Raw genomic sequence first — 9943 nt, 5'->3', positions numbered from 1 at the left:
GGCACCAGGAGCCGCCGAGTGACCTCGCCGCCCCTCCGGTCCCCTCCCCACCCACAGGCCCATGACCCGCGCCTGTGGCCTCTGCGCACCCAGACTCCGTGCATCCAGACTCCAGCTCCCCAGACTCCGTGCCCTGCAGCACCCACCAGTTCTCCGCCGTGGCAGTCTCACCGAGTAGCACCTCCTGCCCACTGCCCTGGCCACAGCCCCTGCGCCCACGGCAGCAACGCAGGTGACCATGATAGTGGTGGAGGACGCTGGTGAGTGGAAGACAGGGCAGCCCGGCCACCGGGCCTACTTTCTTGCCTTGCTGATTGTCTATTTTTATAAGATTGTCTACTTTTCTATGAACTTTGTAAACAAAGAAACTTTTTAAAAAGGATGACTCTAATTTATATTTAATCTAAAGAAGAAGGATGTCAGGCAACTTGGGGGTTTGGGTTTTGGCTTCGTTTCTAAGTCTTCTCTTCGTTGACTTTGGGGCTCAGGTGTCCCAGATGCTTCGGGCTCCCGAGGACCTTCTGGGCCCTCACATTAATGAGGCAGCCACCTAGCGAGTCTGACAGGGCTGTCAGCGAGGCGCTGCTCCCACCTTTCTCCACGTTGGCGTCTGGCCGGGCGGGAAGGGAGAGGACACTGTGTTAAGCAGGTGCTCCAAATAACCCGATTAGCCGCTGGCAGGAGGAGCTCTTCCACATGCAGGACTTCCCCCAATGCTTCCTGGCCACGCCGGGACCTAGTGGTGGCGACCGTGGCCACAGACCTGCCGGAGCCCCTGCAGCTTGCGGCGGTAGCAACCTGGCCCCCCTGCCCCGGAGAGAGACCGAGGAGCTCAGCGGCCTCCTGGACCTGGGCCTTGTCCTCTCCGGTTCGCTGTCCATCAGCAGTCGGAGGCCGCCACTGTGCCCTTGTCCTCTCCGGTTCGCTGTCCGTCAGCAGTCGGTGGCCGCCGCTGTGCCCTTGTCCTCTCCGATCCGCTGTCCATCAGCAGTCGGTGGCCGCCGCTGTGCCCTCGTCCTCTCCGATCCGCTGTCCGTCAGCAGTCGGTGGCCGCCGCTGTGCCCTTGTCCTCTCCGGTCCATCAGCAGTCGGTGGCCGCCACTGTGCCCTTGTCCTCTCCGATTCGCTGTCCGTCAGCAGTCGGTGGCCGCCACTGTGCCCTTGTCCTCTCCGATTCGCTGTCCATCAGCGGTCGGTGGCCGCCACTGTGCCCTTGTCCGCATCCGCGTCTTCCTCGTCGTTCCCGTCGAGCAGCGGCCCGGCCAGCGCACCCTCCACCTGCAGCTTCAGCTGTCCGATGCCGGCGGGGCGACCCAGGCGTGGGGACCCCACGGGCGGAGGCCTCCTCTATGGCAGAAAGTCTGCTCCCCCTCCGACGGCTTCCTTCAACCTGGAGGACATCCACAACATGAGCCCCTCTGGCGGCTCTGCGGCGGACCTGCTGCAGCCGCAGTTGGAGCCGGTGTCCACTCCACCGCTGCAGCTGCAGCTGCCAGCTGTTGGGGTGACTGGCAAGTTCGTGCTGAAGGCGTCACTCAGCGCCCCCGGGCAGCGAGTACACAGCCAGTTGTCATCAGCGGCAGCGAAGACGGCCCTGACAGCAGCCACCTGGTGGTGGTGGTGGCGGCCCCCACAACGGCGGCCCGCAGCGCCCGTACCCCAAGATCAAGCAGGAGGAGTCTCCTCGTGCACCCACTCAGGCGCTGGACCCCTCCCAGCCATGGCCACGGCGGGCTGCACACGACGTCCCCCTGGGACCTGAGGAACTGCTGAGCAGCAGGGACTGTCACCCTCCCTGCCACTTCCCCGGCTTCTGTCCCCACCCGGGGCCCGATTACCCATCCTTCCTGCCGGACCAGACTCAGCCGCAAGTCCGCCGCTCCATGACCAAGAGCTCAAGCCGCCGCCGGGTTCCTGCCTGCCGAGGAGCCCAGGCCAAACAGGGGAAGACGATCGTGTCCCAGAAAAGCACGGCCACCCACACAAAGAGTTCCCATCCCAAGGCACACCTGCGAACCCACACAGGTGAGAAACCTTACCACGGTGACTGCCATGGCTGTGGATGGAAATTCGTCTGCTCAGATGAACTGACCAGGCACTACGGTAAACACACTGGGCAACGCCCATTCCGGTGCCAGAAACGCCACCGAGCATTTTCGAGGTCAGACCACCTCGCCTTGCACATGAAGAGGCATTTTAAATCCCAGACAGTGGATATGACCCACACTGCCAAGGGAGAATTCAGGTTTTTGTTTGTTTCTTTACCTTTTCACCTGGTCTTCCCGATGAGGGGCGGAGCCCAGCCAGAAAGCACTACATTCATGGTCAGGTTCCCAGCTGAGTCAACTTGTGAGTGGATAATCAGGAAAAACGAGGAATCCAAAAGACAAAAATCAAAGAATCGATGGCGTCTGTGACTGGATCTTCTATCATTCCAATTCTAAATCCAACTTGAATATTCCTGGACTTACAAAATGCAAAGGGGTGATTACCCCCTTTCTCTAAGCAAAGTGTAAAAAGGAATCAAGCCCCTTCTTCTGGGCCAAGAGAATTTTGAGCGTTAGCTGTCTCTTGGTCACTGGCAACAAAGAACTCCTGATTCTATCTCAGAGTGTGGCACTTTCCTTACAACTCGCTTGGTTACAACATTAGCAGTGTGAAAACAGACTAACGCCTGCACACATAGGTCTAAGTTAAATGAAAATTGACGGAAGAAGCAATGTCACGTGAACAGTAAGCCTAAGGGGGTTGAAAGCATTATATTGCTACCGGTTATATTACTACCAGTAAAGAAGAGATTTTCAAATGAAATGTATTACCAGAGATTAAAAAAAGAGAGAGAGAGACATTTCACAATAACAAAAGCATCAATCCAACAAAAAGACATGCAATCAGAAATCCGCCCAATAGCTTAACGTCAGAGTTCACAAAAAAATGGATAAAATTACAGAGAGAAATGGAGAATTCTATGAGCATGATTAGATATGTTAAAACTTTAGCAATAAATTTTAAAACTATAGAAAATTCCAACAAAGAACTAGAAAAACAAAAACATTAACCACACAGACTTTATGTATATAAATACATATGAACATCAGTGAAAAAATATATATTGTCTCAAGTGTGAATTATACGTTTACCAAGAGAAACTATATCTCAGGCCATCAAACAATACATTTGAAAATATTGAAATCATACAAGACGTATTTTCAGACCATATGAAAACGCATTAGAAATTGGTAGCAATAAGGTGATCCTGTGGACTGAATGTTTTGGTCGTTCCCTAAGTTCATATATTGAAACCTAATCCCTAGTGTGCTGGTGTTTGGAGGTGGAGCCTTTAAGAGGTGATTAAGTCATGAGGGCAGATCCCTTATTAATTAGGTTACTGTTCTTATAAAAGGAACTTCATTCAGGTCCTTTGCCCCTTCCACCATGTAAGAACACTGAGAAAAGACACCATTTGTGAATCTGGAAACACCTGAATCACACACTCATTCCACTGTTGTCTTGACCTTGGACTTCCCAGGCTCTGGAATTGTGAGAAATAGATTTCTTTTGTTTATAATCCACACAGACTATGGTATTCTGTTACAACAGCCGAAATGGACTAAGATACATGATTGTAAAAATACCAAGTATTTAGAAATTAAACATCAAAACTCTAAATAACAATTTTGTCAAAGTAGAAATCACAAGAGAAATTAGGAAATCCTCTAAACTGAAGGATATTAAAGTAAAATAAATCAGAATCTATGGGGTGCAGCTGAAATAATAGAGAAAAAAATGACATTTTTAAGTACCTTTATTAGAAAAGAAGAAGATGTCAAATTAGTAACTTAGCTTCTGCCATAAGAAATGAAAAGGAACATGCAGAGGAAGGAAATAATAATGAAACTGAAGTCAATTACTTAGAAAGATAAATAAAATTAACAAATCCTAAACTTGCTTGTACGGGAAAATAATCAGTAAATTTTATAAAACCCTAACTAGATTGATCAAGACAAAAAGATACAAATTAACAATAACAGGAATAAAAGAACATCAGACCACTGTGACCTTCAGGTCAAGAAAAGGAATATTAATAATTTTATGCCAATAAGCTTGACATCCAAATGAACAATTTCCTTGAGAGAGAAAATTCATGAAAACTGATCTAAGAAGAAATAGAAAATGTGACCAGCCATATATAAATTGTAGAAATTGAATTTGTAATTGAAATCCTTCCCATAGAGAATACAGAAGGTCCAGAAGGCTTTGCTGATGAATTATATGAAACACCCAGTTGAAAATAGCATCAATTTTACACACACCTTTTTAGAAATTAAAGGAGGCAACTCTTTTCAACTGGATTTATGAGGCCAACATTACTCAGATTAAAAAAAGAAAATGCAGACAACAAAATTAGAAGAAAAAAGAACCAAGAACAATTATTTCTCTTGAACAAAGACCAAAAATTCAGTGCAAGAAGTTAATAAATTCAAATACAAATTTTAAAAAAATATGTCACTCCAGATTGGTTTATGGGGAAGTGTTTGATTCAAATAAACTGCAAATTAAATAACACAACTCAATTAATACAATAAAAAACAGGCCGGGTGCAGAGGCTCACTCCTGTAATCCCAGCATTTTGGGAGGCCAAGGTGGGTGGGTCACTTGAGGTCAGGAGTTCCAGACCAGCCTGGCCAACATGGCGAAATCCTCTCTCTACTAAAAATACAAAATTAGTCGGGCATGGTGGTGGAAGCCTGCAATCCCATGTACTCGGGAGGTTGAGGCAGGAGATCTTTTGAACCCAGGAGGCAGAGGTTGCAGTGAGCCAACATCACGTCATTGCATTCTACCTGGGCAACCAGAGCAAAGCTCTGTCTCAAAATAAAAATTAGCAAAGTAATACCATGTTCAGGCATCAATTTTTTAATAGTGTGTATAATTTCTACACTAAAGTCTACAAGCACTACCGACAGAAAGTAAAGAAGATCAAAATTAACAGAGAAATTGCGTATTCAAGAAGTGGAATATCCAGTGTTATTAGTTCTCCAAGACTGAGCTATTAAATTAAGTGCATTTTCAATTAAGACACCAGTGAGCTTTAAAGGAAATGTTAAAAGAAATTGGCAAGCTGAAGCTACCATTTCTATGAAAATATAAATAAGTTCGAATAGCTGAAATAATTTTAAAAAGAAGGAATTTGGAGGATGCATATTGAGTAATTTCAAGATTTACTATAAACCTCTAGTAATAAAAAGCAGTGCGACATTGTTATAAAATAGGCTTAAATCAATGGAATAGAATAAAAAGCCCATGAATAGACCCACACAGACGCGGCCGATCCCAACCGTGACATGGGGTAGGGGCGCCCTCTTGTGTTCAGACGCCTTTCCTGCTGCCGGGAGCCCAGGGAGACCCAAGGGAGGTCTTGGCTGAGCAGGTGAGGTTGGAGCTAAGGGCCACCGTTCTTAACCCTGTGGCCACAGGGGGGCGTCGCCGCGCAGCTGTCAGATTCTTCTTTTAAAAAATTATCCATGTTTCTGATTATATATAGTATATAATAAGATAACAAATTCAGGAACCATGGGAAAGTAACGTATAAAACCTTAATAGGAAGTAAAATACAGATTACAACACACTACCATTTGATTTTTATGCAAATGCTTTATTATTCCAATATTTTTACTCACTTGCTAAATAAAGCACACAAGTCAATATGCTCAATAATTCTGTGAGTTTAAATCTTTAAAAAATGCAATGTTAGTGAAAAACCAAAACTGCTTAGTAAGGTATGTATGGCCTTGTTTATTACCTATCATAGACGTCAAGGTGCTCATAGTCAATAGCTATTTAAACTTTACACAATATTATTTTTGGCCCGATATTGATATGTTAAATGAATGTATCAGAGAATCTTATATTTATGGCATCAGGTTATATTATGTTTATGGCATCAGGCTATACAGATCTATTCAAAACCATTTTTGTCAAAGTTTAAACACTGGAACAAAAGTCAAATTGTTTCCAAGTGAGACGCAAAACGACTCTTGCTAATAGTACAGATTTTGTTCCATGGGTAATAATAAAATTTATTTTTATTTTAGATTCAGGGAGCACATGGCAGGCTTGTTAGCTGGGTACACTGCACTGCTGAGGTGTGAGGAACAGATGATCCATTGCCCAGGTAGTGAGCAGAGCACCCGGTAGGCAGTTTTCAGCTCTCACTCCCACCCTCCCTTCCCAGTGTCTATTGTTCACTTGTGTCCTTGGGTATTACTGTGTTCAAGTTTTTTTTTCTTTACATGAAACCATTGAAAGCAAAAGAATGTCATGCTTATAGGTTACTTTGTACATTTATCATTCTATTAATACATGTCTTAAGTAATTAAGTAGCATATTAAGGCCATAAACCAAGTCATTATCTCATACCAAAGGACTATTGTTATTCAATCATCTAGCAAATTCATTTTAATGGGTTACGTTACAGGGTTGAGGTCAGCCTACAGATACAAAATAGGTTAATTAAATTTTTTTATATCAGCTTTTAATTTTTTCATTGGAACAGGATTTGTGCGTGGGAATGCTAATGTAGCAGGCTTCAACAAATTTACAGTTTATCAAAATAAAGTTCTTAAAGAATACGATAGCATATACTTTAACTCTTATAGTACAAACCCTCATATTAATTGATGGTCACAGAAAAATACTGTAACAATGTAAAGTTTTAAAATACATCAATGATGCAAGTTTCAAACAAAACGTAGCAACCAAAATACTTAATTGTCCTTTCACCAAGCTTTTACAAACACAATCAGTCTTCACTGTCTGAGCAAATCCATTTTAGTTTCTTCATTGTGCCTTTTAACATGACATTTGTCAGGTTGTTGAATTTATACTGCAACAGTACTTTAGATGTTACCCTCTCGAAATTTCCTCACTCCAGAGCTCAAATTCTTGTCTTCTTCCCAAAGCCACATCTGTCTTTTTCTAGCTCAGTGCTTTTCAGGAGTCACCAGCTGACCCTTTGAAACAGGTATGGTACTTTCACTGGCTCTTCTGCTTTCTTTTTTCTTTCTTGCACTTTGAAGAGTTCCTACTCTTCTTTCTTTCTTATTAAGGTCTTGTTGTTGGGTTCCATGTTTCAACTTAGATAAGCAAAGATTCTTGTGAGACCTTTTTCTTGTATCCAAATTAGCTTCGGTTTCCATTTCAGCATCATTACCATTGGGTTTCTCTTGAGAAGTTATTGTTCTTGCTCTTTTACTTTCTATGCTTTTGCGGCTGCCTTCATTAGAAAGGTGGATGATTTTTCACTTAGCACATAATTCACATAACTCTTCATTTACTCCATGGAATGAAATGTATCTTTCTGAGAGATTATCATAAGCAATTTCCTTTTTAAAGACATATAAGAATTTGGATCACCGAATTTTTTTTTTTTTTTTTTTTTTGAGACGGAATTTCGCTCTTGTTACCCAGGCTGGAGTGCAATGGCGCGATCTCGGCTCACCACAACCTCCGCCTCCTGGGTTCAGGCAATTCTCCTGCCTCAGCCTCCTGAGTAGCTGGGATTACAGGCACGTGCCACCATGCCCAGCTAATTTTTTTTTTTTTTTTTTTTTTTTGTATTTTTAGTAGAGACGGGGTTTCACCATGTTGACCAGGATGGTCTCGATCTCTTGACCTCGTGATCCACCCGCCTCGGCCTCCCAAAGTGCTAGGATTACAGGCGTGAGCCACCGCGCCCAGCCCACCAAATATTCTTTCAAAGACTTCTGCTTCTTTAAAGTTGCCATTTTCCATACAAACAGCGATAGCCTGAATTTCGATTAAATTCTCTATTTCGTCGTGAAGTTTTCCACTGAACCCCAGATCATCAGGGCTGTTCCAAGGGTGTCATTCGTTCATCATTTTCAAACTGTGCATCCAGGTTTTTTCCTGCTGCAATTCGTATCAAAAACTGACCTATGTGCGCAGTTCTCAATGGATAAGCGGTTGGACTGGGTGGTCCGTGAAGAACAGCCTCGGTGCTGCCCTGTGCGAGAGTCCTCGGAGCGGCTGAGAAAACAGAGCATCCAGCCGGCAGCCACAGCCTTGGCCTCAGCCACAAAGCCGGGTCCTTCCCCTGGGCGCCCCCAGCCGCGCCTGGCACCGAGCGGCTCCTCTCCGTGTCGCCCCGTTTCTGCCCGGCAGCTCCCCCATCCGCACGGCCGCGGGCCGCGCTCGGATTCTGCGGAGCAGCGGAGGGAGGAGCGGGGGTGAGTCAGGCAGAGACCCGGAGCCGCGCTGGGCATCCGCGGGGTGAAGCGGCCTCTGGCAGCCGGGGACCCCACCAGCGGGAGGAGAGGGAAGTTCTGGAGCCGCCCCTGAGGTTTCTGTCTCCTCATCCCCTCTCCAGCCCTCCGGGCCCACCCTCCAGAAACCCGGAAAGAAGAAACGTTTTCTTCTGCTCCTTCTTCCTTTTCAGCGCCCCTGCTTCCTGTGACAGCAGTGACACGTGCGCAACTTCTTCCCGGGAAGGGCGCCCGAGGCGTGATCACGCGCTCATTTCTGGCAGAGGAACTGGGGTGTGGGGAGGGCGGAGAACATGGTGAAAAGTCCCTCTCGTGGGCAAGGCCCTCTCCAGTGACCGCCCAGTTTACCCAGGTGTGGCTGTGCGGTGGGGCCAGACCGAGGCCCGCCCAGGCATCACGGTTTATCCAGCACCCCAGGTGTCCATACCTCAGAGCCTCTGCACAGCCACTCCCCTGCCCGGAAACTCATCTCCAGGGCTCCCTTCCCCGCCCCCCGCCCCACGTTCTCCTCATGCCCACAGGGCTCCCTTCCCCGCCCCCCGCCCCACGTTCTCCTCATGCCCACCGGAGCCTGTCTCTGCACTGCCCACTTGGCATCTCCCATCCCCCTCACCCCACCCTGCTTTGTTTTTGTTCGCAACCCTTTTACTAACATTTAAGAATTCTTTACTTATTTGTTTTGAGAGACAGGGTTGTGCTGTTACCCAGGCCGGAATGCGGTGGTGCAATCTTGGCTCACCATAGCCTCAAACTCCTGGGCTCAAGTGATCCTCCCACCTCAGCCTCCCAAGTAGCTGGGACTACAGGTGTGTGCCATCACACTCGGCTAGTTTTGTATTTACTTTTGGTACAAACGGAGTCTTGATATGTTTCCCAAACTGTTCTCAAACTTCTGGCCTCAAGTGGTCCTCCGGCTTCAGCCTCCCAAAGTGCTGGGATTACATACATTTGTGCCCAGCTATGATTGTATTTATTTTAATTGCTTATACTCTTTCTGTCCTCTAGCATACATGCTTTATGAGGACAAGGACAGTGATTTTGATTGTTCACAGCTGCCTCGAACAGTGACTGTTACTTTAAATATACTTGTTGAGTGAATAAATGAATGAATGAATGCACACATAGACTCATACACCATTGCACACAGACAAAAAGATGTTGTCACACATATTGACACACATGCTTACTCAGACACTCTCGACACAATGACACATCCACACACAACTGACATTCTCATGCACATGCTCTTGAATGCTTTGAAAGGCCTGATCTATTTTTTTTTCTTCTCTCTCTCACTTTTTTTTTTTTTTTTTTTTGAAACATGGTCTTGCTGTGTCACTGAGGCTAAATTGCAGTGGTATGATCACAGTTCTCTGTAACCTTGAACTCCCAGGCTGAAGCAATCCCCCCACTCAGCTTCCCAAGTAGCCAGAACCACAGGCACCTGCCACCAGGCTCATTAATTTTTTAGTGTGTTGTAGAGATGGGGTCTCGCCATGTTGCCCAGGCTGCTTTCAAATACCTGGCCTAAAGTGGTCCTCCCAGCTCAGCCTCTAAAAGCTCTGGGATTGGATATGAGTCACCTCAGCTAGTCTTGAAGTTTAATTTTCATTCAACATGACGTTGTGAACATTTCTCATGTGATTATGTAGTATTAG

At 46.0% G+C, this 9943-nt stretch overlaps 1 pseudogene; it reads left to right on the top strand.

The window, feature by feature from the left end:
* Positions 1-432: 432 nt before the first annotated feature.
* Positions 433-3331, top strand: LOC141579971 (Krueppel-like factor 4; annotated as a pseudogene).
* The last annotated feature ends 6612 nt before the right edge of the window (positions 3332-9943 follow it).

This window comes from Saimiri boliviensis, chromosome 10, assembly GCF_048565385.1.
Source record: "Saimiri boliviensis isolate mSaiBol1 chromosome 10, mSaiBol1.pri, whole genome shotgun sequence".
Classification (NCBI taxonomy): Eukaryota; Metazoa; Chordata; class Mammalia; order Primates; family Cebidae; genus Saimiri; species Saimiri boliviensis.
This window is presented reverse-complemented; position numbering and strand designations above follow the sequence as displayed.